The sequence below is a fragment of the Berghia stephanieae genome, chromosome 1 (assembly GCF_034508935.2).
Source record: "Berghia stephanieae isolate SIO BIC M18660-M18661 chromosome 1, UCSD_Bste_1.3, whole genome shotgun sequence".
In the NCBI taxonomy this organism is placed as follows: Eukaryota; Metazoa; Mollusca; class Gastropoda; order Nudibranchia; family Aeolidiidae; genus Berghia; species Berghia stephanieae.
Genome location: NC_088360.1, coordinates 56,781,181 through 56,796,441, shown reverse-complemented (window position 1 = coordinate 56,796,441; position 15,261 = coordinate 56,781,181). Strand labels below are relative to the sequence as shown.

The 15,261-nt window shown below is 36.5% G+C and overlaps 1 long non-coding RNA gene across 1 annotated transcript; it reads right to left on the bottom strand.

Moving 5' to 3' along the window:
- Positions 1-815: 815 nt before the first annotated feature.
- LOC144964321 (uncharacterized) lies at positions 816-6,041 on the bottom strand. Its single transcript, XR_013643809.1, has 3 exons — positions 5,843-6,041; positions 3,375-3,407; positions 816-1,096 (listed from the first exon to the last, which is right to left on the bottom strand). It is a non-coding gene; the product is annotated as an uncharacterized LOC144964321 (long non-coding RNA).
- Between the last annotated feature and the right edge of the window lie 9,220 nt (positions 6,042-15,261).

The following is a 15,261-nucleotide window of genomic DNA, read 5'->3' as shown; positions in this document are numbered from 1 at the left end:
CAATGATGGTGAAAATGGCAAAGCAGGTGACGTGATGATGGAAGTCACTCCGGCAGGGCTATGGTGGTGAAGATGATGATGATGGGAGGTGATTCTGATGGCAGTGGTTGTGTTGGGAAGTGATAGCTTTGGCTGGGATGATGGGAAGTAATGGTAGAGTCATAGGGGTTGTGATAGAAGCGACCATGCTGTGAGGTTAGAGGTAATAAGTGGAAGCCATGGCTTGGTGAAAATGATAGAAGCAGGTTCAATAATAAAGATCCGATAAATGGCACAATTCCAAACCCAGGGTCGAAATGACCCCAACCAGAAAGAGTCAAACAAATCACATCCCTATCCCCCGTCTTCAAGACAAATGTAAATCAACATTCTGCCCAAACACATTCGGGTTTCCTGTAGGCCTCCAGTCCACCTACTGCGTTTGGGTATGGACCTGAGACACAAACAAATACACCCCCACCGGTTGAGGTACACTCATCTGTATTTCAAATCCATGCGAATGCCAACCACAATCATCTTGTCAACAAAGAACACGAATGTAACTACCCGGCCCCAACCAGTTGGAATCAACTCGAACCCAAGTCCAGAACCACACCACCACCATCACTTTATCACTGAATCTGCCTCCAGCATCCTCATCCTCCCCACAACTTCCACCCACCACCACCGTCCTCGACGAACACAATCCCTTCATCACAATCACTGCAACCCCACCAATACCACCATCATCCCTTCCTCCACTGTCACCTCCCTTCACAACCATTGCCATCATCATCACCTCCCATCATCATCACTTCACCACACAACCCTACCATCATGATTTCCATCATCTCGTCACCCAACAATGCCACCTTCACCAACAATGCCACTACTGTTGCTCCATCATCTACATCCCCATCATCACCTCGCCACCAACAACATCTCCGCCATCAAGATCTCTGCCATTGCAATCCCTGGGGCCCTCCAACATGCCCCATCCAGTTGCTCCGCTGAAAACCATAACCATCCTCTATGACCTCACCACCCCTGCGGCCATCCTCCCCTGCCGCCCCAACATGGCCATCCACGTCTCCAGGAACTTGGCGTCGTCAACTATCTGCAACAAAAGGTAATGACAGATAATGAGTGACTGAGAGAGAGAGAGAGAGAGAGAGAGAGAGAGAGAGAGAGGGAGAGAGAGAGCGTGAGAGTGAGTGAGAACTAACTAGATTTCCGGGAGATATTCCGAAAGCTCCTACATCTCCGTATTCTTTCAATTTATATTTTCACAGTTGATCTTTTGTCAGGCGTTTATTTATTCAATTTGTCATCATATAGAACCATTTTAAAAGCTCTAGAACAAACCTTGATAGTTTAAAAATTCCTAATTATTTGACAATTGTTTTGATTCTCGGCCGCCATTTTGATTTGTGAAGGATTCAAAGGTTGTGCAAAGCAGTCCGAGGGATTTCTTTCTAATTAGGGTGAGCTCGAGATCGGATTTTTTTTCCTTGCTAAGGTGCTAGCGTGTTTGTTTTCCCATTAGGGTTAGTTAAAGATACTAGGTTTATTTTTTTCTTGGGGTTAGTTGAGGGAATATTATTTGAGTTGTTCCCTTGTGGAGCTTTCGGAAGGCCTCCCAGATTTCCTATCTGGAGAGGAAATCCGCTTAACGAATCCATCCTTTAAGAATGCACAATCAATAAATCCCGTCTGTTGATGCCATCCTTTAGTGAGATTTTAAAACGGAGTGTCTACGTACACGGTAACCGGACACCTAGCCGCAGGATCCACATACACGATAACATATAGACTAACCTTGTACCGTGCTTTAGGAGGGAGGTGCGAGGGGGGCAGTGGGCATTGAGCTTGGTACACCACAACTTATGACCTTGATTTCTTTCATTCCTACCCCCCCCCCCTCCTTGTGTGTGTGTGTGTTTTTTTAATTACAAAAATGCGATTTAACCCAGAGAGAGAGAGAGAGAGAGGGAGAGAGAGAGAGAGAGAGAGAGAGAGAGAGAGAGAGAGAGAGAGAGAGAGAGAGAGAGAGATTGCTTGTATTGCAGCGGCAAACTAGTAAGCGGAGTTACCGTGTACGGAGATTCTGAGGCTAGGTGCCCGTTTACCGTAAACACGCCTTTTTACAAAAACGTAATTCTTGTTTATGTTTTGAACTTCTAAACAGATGAATGGTCGAAGAAATTTTGTTTTAAAAGATAATGTTTTTGCCTCGTCCGTTAAAAAAAAAATCATAGCCTAAACTCTCGAATATGTATTATCATGAGAAAAATGATTACTTTCATAAATACCTAATATTGGTTAATGCTGAAGACAATCAGATAACACTAAGGATGCACGTTGCAAATAATACTAATTATATGAATAATTCTTCTTCGAACCCCGTGACATCTGACTGATTAGATCGAGCCTCATAACATTCGCTGTGTTTGGTTGTAGTCATTCCGCCTATGTCCCTCGAATCAGACTGCTCCAAAACTAAACCACACCCTTAGTCCCCGATATGGCCACACCCCTCATATTATGATTATGCCCATAGTTTGATGTGATAAATTATTGAAACGAGACTATTGTGAACCTCTGAATGTTCTGTACTTATGTAACTTATGTCATTTCCCGTGCATCCAGGAACATCTCTACCGCAAAGAAACATGTGAAAGTCACGTCTAAGAGGTAATCAGTTCCTTTGAACCCCATAAAACAGGGGACTGAGGAACACTGATGATGTCGGGTTGTGTTATAACGTCCAACTGCCCCCTCATCGTATTCGTCCCCAAGTGTGCTAAAATCTATTATCTAGCAGCTAAGTTTCTAAAAATAAACAATCCATGAGCATCCCTAAAACATATAAATAGAACTCATAAAAATCATATGGCAGCTACTGAATAGCAATTAATTATATATAAAAACGTAATAAAGATCAGAAACGGCGATGCTCGTATAATTATGGAAAAGGGTGTTAAATGAGGCAACTTACCATCTATCTCCAGACACAGTGATTATACAAAATTAAATCAATGTACCGAATTATTTAAAACACAATACACTACACAATAATCCACTGAAATACACTCAAGAAATAAACACATCATGAATTTAATTTAAAAAATACAAAAAGATGTAAAGATTCTTACAATAGCTGGGTAGTATTATAATTCTCGTCACCATTACGAGAGAGAGACCAAAAATGCGTGTGATCAGTTAGACTGAAAGATTCCAAGTGATCGGTTACTGGAGGGTTCATCACTCATATGAATTCACAATTCGACCAATTAATTGTGTTGTAGAATAATGACATCTCTACGAATTCAGCTTGTGAAACTCAAGCACGAAAAAAAAAAATCATGAAAAAAAGAAAAGATTAGATTTTTTACCTGCAGCTGAAGTCGACCATCTCGAAAGTCCACCTGAAAATGAAATTTCGCGGTAGAATAAGGTGTGTAGTGTTTTGTTTTTATGAAAATGTAAACAACTCATGGACGGTGGATAATGATGGCCTTGACTCTCTTAAGATGCGGCTACATTATTGCGTTGAGGCGAAATCATTAAGATATTTATAACGGAATACATATTTATACCTCATTGACATAAAGGCAAAATGGCTTATCTACCCCATTTACAATATTAATGCCTCGTGCTGACGTGATAATAAATGATTTCGAGGTTACACAATTGAATGTGATCTCATTATATATTTGGCAAATTGGATTTTTATCAACACTAAAGCTTCGAAAACACAGGACCAATCGTCACCAAATTTTTCATGATGATAACAATTGACATGAAGATGGTTTATGAGCACTATGAGATTGATGAGACATCGTGATGATGTTATTGGAAAATCAAATTTGTTTCGTTAAATCCAATCGAAAACAGACGCTATTATTGTTAGCACGTGGGTTGCGTATCAATCTCCTGGTTAGTGAGAATGACACTGAAGTGAAAGTAATGGCATTGAATCGATAGCTCCTCTTTGAATACAATCAAATTCTTAAAATTGATGCGAACCATTTTCCGTTCGTGACATTGGGAAAAAATTATAGTGAGCGAAATATACAAGTTATTAAATGAAGAAAATGTCTCTCCGTGCGCAAATAAAAAGCTCCACGGAGTTCTCGTACAAAGTCGAAAATCATATTGTTTAGTAAAACAATAGACATTGAGTTACAATTTCATTCAACTTTTGAATCATTAAGTTTGTGTTAATCGACTTATCGTCAACTAGATATGCTTGAAAAAAAAACAAACAAAAAAAAACATGAGTGTAAAAATTTCAACACTTCTCGAATAACTCATAAGCGCAAAAGTCAAAAGCCGATTGTCTTGATCCTACCCTAGAACGTCAACGTTAAGCGATCAGATAGATAATAGCAATAAGTTTGAGTCCTTTGTGAAGAGGACACAAAATAGCGTTGTGTTTTACAAAGGCGATCACTTTTTATACTCTTCTATACTACAAAGTAAAATCGGATTACGTTACTTGTCCAGCATCAAAACGCGTGATTATTTAACGGTAGCGGTAACTATCCGCCCAATGTGGATATAGCTTTAAGATAGCTTAAATAACACGAAGAAAATATGTTTAGATATAGTACATTATTTAGAAAGCCTGTTGTGAGCTGTGCTTAACCCTTGATCTATTAATATCTTACTGGTTATGAAGTAATTAAAAAGCAGAACGCCGAGTGATTAAATACATGATTTTATGCATGAACACTTTTCATTTGTTACCGGGACCCATGTGTTTTGATGCTGGAAAAATAACGTAATCCGATTTTACTTTATCGTATAGAAGAGTATAAAAACTGATCGCCTTTCATCACTAGTCTCTATGTAAAATTTCTTTCCACCACTCTATGATGATTTTGAATCTAGAAACTTTCAAGTTGAACCAAATCCAGGTCATGTCATCCTCCTCCTCCTCCTCCTCCTCCTCCTATCATCATCATCATCCATCATCCTCCCTCCTCTCACTCCTCCTCCTCCTCCTCCTCCCTCCTCTCTCCTCCTCTCATCATCATCATCATCTCACATCATCATCTCCATCCTCTCCTCATCATCATCATCATCATCATCTCACCATCCTCCTCCTCCTCCTCCTCATCATCATCATCATCATGATCATTGATGTCGTCGTGGTTGTCGTTAGAAATGGGGCTGGTTGGTATTTGTAGTATTCGCTTCGTAACTTAAGGGCACAAGGTTCGGCACATTTCCACTGCGGTTGGGGTCTTAATAAACTCGCCCAAGCTGGCCCATGGCGTTGCTCTGCGGTCGACGCTTAGGTTATTCCATTCTTCCCCAAAAAATGTCTCTATTGTTTATTTATTCATTTATCTACTTATTTAATAAATAATAAATTAAATCAATTATAGTTTTTATACAGCGCACTATCCACTAAATGTGCTCAAAGCGCTTTACAAGGGGTCCCTGGTCAACAACAACATTTAACATGTAGGACGGGACATGCCGCCTGTTAGGCGATATTACAATTTTTCGGACAAAGACAACGCTGTTAACAGCCAGGTACTCATTTTACACCTGAGTATGGTGAGAGAATGTGAATAAAGAGTCTTTTCCAAGGACTCAACTATTTATTTGTTCATCATCGTCATCGTCATCATCAACATCATCATCACCATCATCATCATCCTTATCAACAACAGTTTCATCAACACTGGCTTGACAATTAGCAACAATCTGTCCTTTAAAAGAAACCAAATACTCGTTCAATTTAAGATGGTTCAAGGTTGAATATTCCAAACTGTGTTTCTTGCATTATACATGCTTGGGTAACATGAAAGTGGCATATTTTTATCTTACATAATGGTCACATCCTTACCAAGGCATGGATCAGTAGGTCCCCTATGAAGACTGATTGTATAATGTATTCATTTTCTGTTGTTGTCTTCATTATTTCACACATTCTGTGGTATAATCAGTTCCAAGTGGTCATGCTATAGTGCCAGTAACATCCTGCAGGCAACATAGATCAAAGCCCGTTTCATTTTTAGAAGAATTTATCAAAATCGTCGTCTTCCGGGTTCTATTGGAAAGTATGGTTTTCGATATTTAAAAATCATTTTGTATGAGAACTGTGAATCAAATATATTACAGTGGAACCTCCCGATAACGACATGCCACGGGACCGAGTTTTTATGTCGTTATCCGGAGGTGTCGTTATTTAGAGGTTTCCAAGATGGCGGACAAAGTAGGCGTGGTAAGGCCCGCGGGACCAGTTTTTATTAACATTGACAAAACAAACAAAACATTGTAGTGTATTCCTCTTAGAGGGTTCTTGTGCGAGTGTCTGGATGAGACTTAGGTGATCTGGACTGAGTACACTGATAGTGTGCTCCTGGAATCTACATCTGTTCCCTATTTAAACCATTCCCCTTTGTCTTACTTTTTCTTATGTCATTTCAATTGTAAATTTAGAATGTTTTTTACTATCCAATTTTCTTCCTTTTTACTGGCGCTGATATGACATAGATGTGTCACAAGCGCTGTAAAACCATTTAAAACAAATAAAAACAGGTAATTCGGAAGCTGCGAGTTAGATAAAATTCCTCCTCTTCCTCCTCCCACAAAAACACTACTACTACTACTACTACTACTACTACTACTACTACTACTACTACTACTACTACTACTACTACTACTACTACTACTACTACTACTACGACTACTACTACTACTATCACCACATAATATCACATTTTCCAAGATTTTGTGTTTACTTGCTTACACTTACATTTATACCATGGTTTTTATTAATGCTTATCAGCCAAGATTCGTCAAAAAAAGCTGCGTTCTCATTGGTTTCAAAAGCTGCCTACTCATTGGTTCAAGCAGGAATCGTTTTTATAAACTTTGAGTACTCATACTCGGTATTTTTAGTATCAGATATCTACGAAAACTGCCGAAAATCGCCAAAATGATGTCGTTATTCGGAGATTTTATCAAAAAGTGCGTCGTTATTTGGAGGTTTTTTTTTACTGATCTTAAATAAAACAAATCGGGACCACGGGTTAATGTCGTTATCTGGACGTTGTCGCTATTCGGAGGTGTCGTAATCGGGAGGTTCCACTGTACTATTACTATATTAATAAATAAATATATAATCCGGTTCAGCGGTGTTCACCCGTCTAATTTAATTTCATTCCGCTGTTTTGTTGATTTATTTATTGATTAATTTACTGTGAAATTTTTAAGTTCGCAAAAATTACCTATTTTTGTCTCCAATTGCAAACAATATAAACGAAATGTGACTTGCAATTTGAGACTTGTATAGCCTATTTTCATCACTAGTCTCTATGTTAAATTCCTTTCTATGATAATTTTGAATCTAGAAACTTTCAAGTTGACCAAATCCAGATTTTGATGAATAAACAAATACTAATAAAATAATAATAATAATAATAATAATAATAATAATAATAATAATAATAATAATAATAATAATAATAATAATAATAATAATAAAAAATAATAATAATAATAATAATAATAATAATAATAATAATAATAATAATAATAATAATAATAATAATAATAATAATAGATGATGATGATGATGATGATGATGATGATGATGATGATGATGATGATGATGATGATGATAATAATAATAATAATAATAATAATAATAATAATAATAATAATAATAATAATAATAATAAGAAGAAGAAGAAGAAGAAGAAGAAGAAGAAGAAGAAAAAGAAGAAGAAGAATAAATTAATCAACTGATTAATTTTTGAATTGAATTTGATCTTATTAGTGTTTATTTTTTATTTATTTATTTATTTATTTATTTATTTATTTATTTATCTATTTATTTATTTATTTATTTATTTATTTATTTATTTATCTATTCATTTATTTGTTTGATTCTCTATTTAGTTATTTATCAATTTATTTATTTATCATTTAAACTTTAAATTGTCATGTGGATGTAATTGTTTCCATTAATTTCATGATTTTTCAAACTGGTTTGTAAATGTTGACCATTAAAATGACCTCTAAAACAATGTAAAATCATAATTTATCAGAGACGTTGCTTTCATGATTATTTTTGTTATTAATATATCATTGTACTATGAACTTTGTGCATTTATGATTCATTTCGATTTTACATTGCCGTATTGATACATTTTTCCTCACATTCAAAGTTGTGTAAAACTGTCTGTGAATGATACAGTGCAAGCTATATTATGAGATACTGTAATTATATTGTATAAGGCATTTAAAGGATAATTCCTACTAAGCCTTTAGTAAGATAAGATAAACACCGAGAAACAACTGCCTATTTGAAAACAACAGCTCAATGACCAATCAGCTGTCCACTAAATTGACCCATTGAGAACTGATTTGGTCTATACTGTTTAAACCTTTTAAAAAAAATCTCACCGGGTCAGCTTAATTCACGATATCACGCTATTGTTTTTAATCCATGTAGAATCTTTATTATAGTTACAAGTATGACAATCTATTAAGAGCTCTAACAAACACACACACACACACACACACACACACACACACACACACACACATATATATATATTATGAATACACAAACATACTCACAGACACACAGACACATACACACATATCATGAATACACAAACATACTCACAGACACACAGACACACACACAGACACACACACGCACACACACACACACGCTTTCAGTTATTACTCAAAAGAAGAAAACATCGATATCGAATTATTATTTTAAAATTCATATTTCGTCTTGGATTTCATTATTCTATTATTAGCCTTTGTAAACATAACCAGTGTCATTTGGAGAGATGTTCTCACAAGGCAACCCATAAACAATCTTCCATAAATCCTCAACACTTTTGTTGACTTTCCATGAGTACGTAAACACATACAAGTGACGTCACTATTTCTTGGAACAGTCTGTGACCGTACCCATCGTTAACCACAGACTACCGTCCTGTGTTATCTATGTCGTTAACTGCCATCGTTAAGTTAACGACGGCTACGTTGTGGCTCACTTCGACAAACGAATATTCATATTTAAATTCTTATTTTATTACATCGTAGAATACTATGATTAGTTTGTTTTAGGATTTAGAATGTTACTAACATTTTTTTTACCCTACTGTCCATCTTGTGTCAGCTTGACTCGGTGATATCTATGATAATTCGTTTTGACAATTGGATTCAGTAGTCTGATGTCACGCCGCCCGGCAACGGCGGCCATCTTGGTTCTAAACAAAGAAAATCATTACTTTTTATTCTTCATGCTGGCTAGAACTTTTCATATGCCTTGTGATTAGAATGTGTAAAAGTCAAAACATGATCAAATTTATGTTTTTTTCCCCTGGATACGCTTTTATGCTCGCCGGGTATTGTTCCGATAGGTTAGAGCCAGTGTTACTAAGTTACCACGCGTCATAAGGAAGGAAGTGACGATACGACTGTTGAAGCCTATTTCAATCGGGGCACTGGCTTTCTTACTGCGCACTCGAGTCTGAATAGCCTTCCGGGGCTATTCGGGCTCCAATGTGCGTGCGCATACAGAGGGGAGGACGATACAATGTAGGCAGAGAGTGGAACTGATAAAGAAATAAAAAAGAGTTCAGAAGAAATTCTGTTTTGCCCATATCACACTGACTCAGCTCATACCTCTACTTTGGGCTGTAGAAGAATTGTTGCCCGTCTCACACCATCACATCAAATCCAAAGTTTTGGCGTAATGTTGTCTGGAATAGGGAATAATCAAGGGTTTTTTTTTTTTTTTTTTTTTTTTTTTTTAAATCATGAATTAAAGAAATCAAAAGAACATAGTTTAGCACACACACACACACACACACACACACACACACACACACACAGAGAGAGAGAGAGAGAGAGAGAGAGAGAGAGAGAGAGAGAGAGAGAGAGAGAGAGGCGGATGAAACGATGAAGTCAAATTGGGGTCCTCTGACGACTGATTACGTGGAGTGGCCAGTCACTCGTAGTCATGTATCGACTAAAAAAAAAACATGTCACGATTCACAATCATGTTTGAAGATTTGATTGAAAATCCGATTGTTATCGGGCTGCCAGGTTGGATTATTTTAATCCAAACCCCCCTTTTTCGTTTTCTTTTTTTGTTGACGTCTTTGGATTGTCATTTTAAGTTCGGATTTTTTGGATTATTTTTGGATTATTTGGCTTGTAAGAAATTTTTAAAAATTACATATCATTTCCTGCAATAACAGTAACACATTTAGGAAAACACCATTTATAAGCATTTCTCTTGTGATTATATTTTTCTATGTCTCAAGATATTACGTTAAGCTAGAGAAAGTGTGGCCATGTCAATGTAGTCTTGTGGTATGATACTCGCTTTAGGATAGGAAGGTCCTGGGTTTGAGCCTCATTTGGCGCATAGTTGAGTCCTTGCAAAAAGGTCTTTAGTCACATTCTCTGGCCGTTAATATGTTGTCTTTGTCCGAAAAATTGTAATAACGCCTAACAGGGGTCATATCACGTCCTTCATGTTAAATATTTTGTACTCTTTTAGAAGGCAAAGCTAAAACTTTTTTTTCAAAAGTGTATTAATATATACAACACAAATATCTCCATCAAAACACGAATGAGATGCACCAAATGCTATGTGTGGTCCATTTTCTTTTATGGTTGTGAAACGTGGACACTAACCGCACAGACAGAACAACGTACTGAGGCTTTTGAGATGTGGACGTACAGGAGAATGCTGAAAATACCTTGAACAGCAAGAAAAACAAACATCGAAGTCCTCGACCTAATGGGTCAAAAACAAAAAGAACTTCTTTTGACTGTGAAGCACAAAAAGCTGTCATATTTTGGACATATGCGAAGACATGATAGTCTCGAAAAAAGGATAATGGAGGGAAGAATTGAAGGAAAGAGAGGCAGAGGAAGACAAAGGAAATCCTGGACAGATGGCATCAAGGAAGCTACAGGACGGCGCATGGCAGACTGTAACGAGGCTGCAACGGACCGTGAAGGATGGAAGGCCATGACATCCGACCTCTGGAAAGAGATGGAACCCGGGTAAGTAATGTATTAATATATACGCGTAGCTCTCTGTTAATGGATCTGGGTGCAGAGATAAACAGTTTGAAAAGTTATACTACTACTACTACTACTACTACTACTACTACTACTACTACTACTACTACTACTACTACTACTACTACTACTACTACTACTGTTATTTTTCAGAGCTGTTCTATATATTCAGTTTAATCTTTAGACACACGGACTACCTTTTGCATCTATTTTATCTATCTTACTAAAGACAGATGAAATGTCTCAAAAGTGTTGTATCTTTCCAAAATTATTGCAGAACAATTGTTATAAAAGAATCCACGGGTCTTATGTATTTTACATTTACATTGGCATTCGGAGGATAAAGAAAGATTGTAATGAGTTTAGAGCACAGAAATAAAAGATTCGCATATTTTTCTTGTTAAAAGGCTAATATTTACTTTGCCGCCTTCAACTCGTTTTCATATTGTGATCCGTTTCTAATCGAATTCTCTTCTTTTCATAGCGTTTACTCGTCTCACCAGCGCTAACAATGCTTTGCCATTCAATGTATTGATCATAATGTTATTATTTCTCTCCCTCAGGGAAGATTAAAGGCTTTATAATATGTTTCAATTGCTCATTATTGACGGGATTCAGTTTCAAAACTAAAACATCACATTTAACAATAGGTATTGTAATATCTTGATTGATTTTTTCTTTGAACATCTCATAGATTGATTTCCTTTAGTCAAATCAATCAATCAACGGACATGACAGGTTATGGCAATCGGACCATTGTTATTGTTTCGAGATCGACGGTTGGGTGATTAGTTTTCACCGAATGGAGGGGAAGGCCAGGCTCCCACCCTTAAGTATAATAATGAGGGTGATTAGTATTCACTGAAGAGTGGGGATGGGAAGCACAACAAATATGTAATTTTTCAAAACAAAGAATTTTTTTCCTACCATAAGATCCACTGGGAGAATTTTAATACTGAGAGTGATTTGTTTTCACTGAAGAGAGAGCTTGGAAGGTCGAGACCAGATGCGTGATTTTTTAAAACAAAAAATTTGTTACCCATCCTTAAGTCCATTCGGACAATTATAATAATGAAGGTGATAAGTTATCACTGAAGATAGGGGAGGGCGAACTGACCATGTGCGTAATTTGTCAAAACAAAGAATTTGTGAGCCAAATTACCAACTGTACGTAAATAGTGACAAAACAGATGTAACATTATTGTCAAGGAAGAAAGATTGATGGAGAGCCACGAAAAAAATAGGATCATTAATAGGAGATAAGGAAGATGTAGAGAGAAGAAAAAGTTTATCGACGCATGCATTGAATAAATTACTAGAATATGGATTAGAAAAGATAAAACAAAATTAAATACTAAAATCAAATTAACACAATCCTTGTAAAATCCGTGCTTATATACAACTGCGGAACAAGGGCACTGAGTGGAGCCAAAGAGCATAGATTAGACAGATTCCATAGAAAACAACTGAGAAGAGTCCTGAATATACGATTTCCCACAAAAATAAGCAATAAAATACTGTATGAAAAATATAATGAAAGTGTTTATGAGTAGTTCTCACTAAACTGTATTAACCTGACTATAAACGATCATGGTTACACACCGTTTTGTGTGTTGATACGTTATACTTCGGAATGGCAATGTTGTGAAATCCTAAGTCAAGCGCATATTATCTTTATGGACTGTTGGGTGATTATATTTCACTGAAGAGAGGTGAAGGCCAGCAGACCAAATATGTAATTTGTCAAAATAAACAATTTGTGACCCAACCTTAAGTTCACTCGGATAATTATACTAATGAGGGTGATTAGTTTTATTCCTGAAGATAGGGAATATCCAGCAGACCAAATGCAGATCAAGGAATTTTTGACCCACCCTTAAGTCTACTCGGACAATTATAAGGGAGAGTGCAGTTTACGGAAATCGGACCAATGTTATTGTTTCCAGATCATGTAAATGTTGCTGCTCGAAGCTCGAAGAAATAAATGATATGAAATAGAATGTAAGCTTCAATCTAATTACAAGAACAGATCAAATGAACGTTTCGGGTTTCCCATTTATCAACAAAACAGGATGAATGAAACACTACAGATAAATGAGGTGTGGTAGTTTATTCATCGCAACAACACCACTACCACATCACATTCATCTGTAGTGTTTCATTCATCTTGTTTTGTCGGTAAAGGGGAAACCCGAAACGTTCATTTGATCTGTTCTTGTAATTAAATTGAAGCTTTCATTAAATTTCATATTACTTGTTTCTAGATCGACGGTTGGGTGATTAGTTTTCACTGAAGAGAGGGGAAGGCCAGGCTCCCACCCTTAAGTATACCCGGACAATTATAATAATGAGGGTGATTAGTATTCACTGAAGAGTGGGGAAGGCAAGCAAAATAATAAATATGTAATTTTTCAAAACAAAGACTTTGTTACCTTCCATTTAATCCACTCGAACAATTTTAATACTGAGAGTGGTTAGTTTTCACTGAAGAGAGAGGAAGGCCAGCACACGTAAGGCGCATTTTTTCAAGATATAGAATTTGTGACCAACATTTAAGCCCACTTGAATAATTATAATAATGAGGGTGATTAGTTATCACTGAAGAGAGGGGAAGGCGAACTGACCGTGTGCCTAATTGTTCCAAACAAAGAATCTGTGACCTACCCTTAAGTCCACTCGGACAATTATACTAATGTGTGTGATTAGTTTTCACTGATTATATGGGATAGCCAGCAGACTAAATGCGTAAATTTTCAAAATAAAAAATATGGTACCCACCCTTAAGTCCACTCGGATAAATATGATAATGAAGGTGACTAGTTTTCACTGAAGATATGGGATGGCCACCAGAACGAATGCGTAAATTTACAAGACAAATAATTTGTAATCACCCTTAAGTCCATTCGGACAATTATAATAATGATGGTGATTATTTTTAACTGAAGATAGAGATGACCAGCAGACTAAATGCGTAATTTGTTCAAAATAAACAATATTTTATCCACTCGGACAATTATAATGATGATTGAGTACAGTTTACGGCAATCAAAACAAAATTTTATATTAATTGTTTCTAGATCAACGGTTGGGTGATTAGATTTCACTGAAGAGAGGGGAAGGCCAGGTTACCACCCTTTAGTCTACCCGAACAATTATAATAATGAGAGTGATTAGTATTCACTGATGAGTTGGGAAGACAAGCAGAACAATAAATATGTAATTTCCAAATCAAAGAATTTGTGACCCACCCTTAAATCCACTCGGACAATTATACTAATGACTGTGATTAGTTTATAATTATTATATGTGATAGCCAGCAGAATAAATGCGTAATATTTTCAAAATAAACAATATGTTACCCACCCTTAAGTCAACTCGGACAATTATAATGATGAGTGAGTACAGTTTACGGTAATCAAAACAATGTTATTTTTTCTAGATCGACAGTTGGCTGATTATTTTTAACTGCAGAAAGGGGAATAGCAGTAGACCACCCTTAAGCCCCCCCCCCCCCCCCCCCGATAATTATTATCATGAAAGTGATTATATTTCACTGAACAGAGGGAAAGGCCGATACCAGATGCATAATATTTAAAACAAAACAAACAATGTTACCCACCTTTAAGTCCATTCGATAATTATAATAATGAGAGTAATTAGTTTTCACTAATGATAGGGGATCACCAGTATACCTAATGCGTAATATATCAAAACATAGAATTTGTGACCCACCCTTAAGTCCACTCGGACAATTATACTAATGAGTATGATTAGTTTTCAATAAAGATAGGGGAGGGCGATCTGACCATGTCCATAATTTTTCAAAACAAAGAATTTGTTATCAACCCTTAAGTCCACTCGGACAATTATAATAATGAGGGTGATTAGTTTTCATTGAAGATAGGGATCGCCAGCAGAACAAATGCGTAATTGTTCAAAATAAACACTATGTTACCTACCTTTAAGTCCATCGGACAATTATAATAATAATTGAGCACAATTTACGGCAATCAAAATAATGTTACTTCCAGATCGACGGTTTTATGAATAGATTTCACTGAAGAGAAGGGATGGCCAGCAGACCAAATATGTAATTTATCAAAATAAACAATTTGTGACTCACCCTTAAGTTCACTCGGATAATTATACTAATGAAGGTGATTAGTTTTTTCCTGAAGATAGGGAATATCCAGC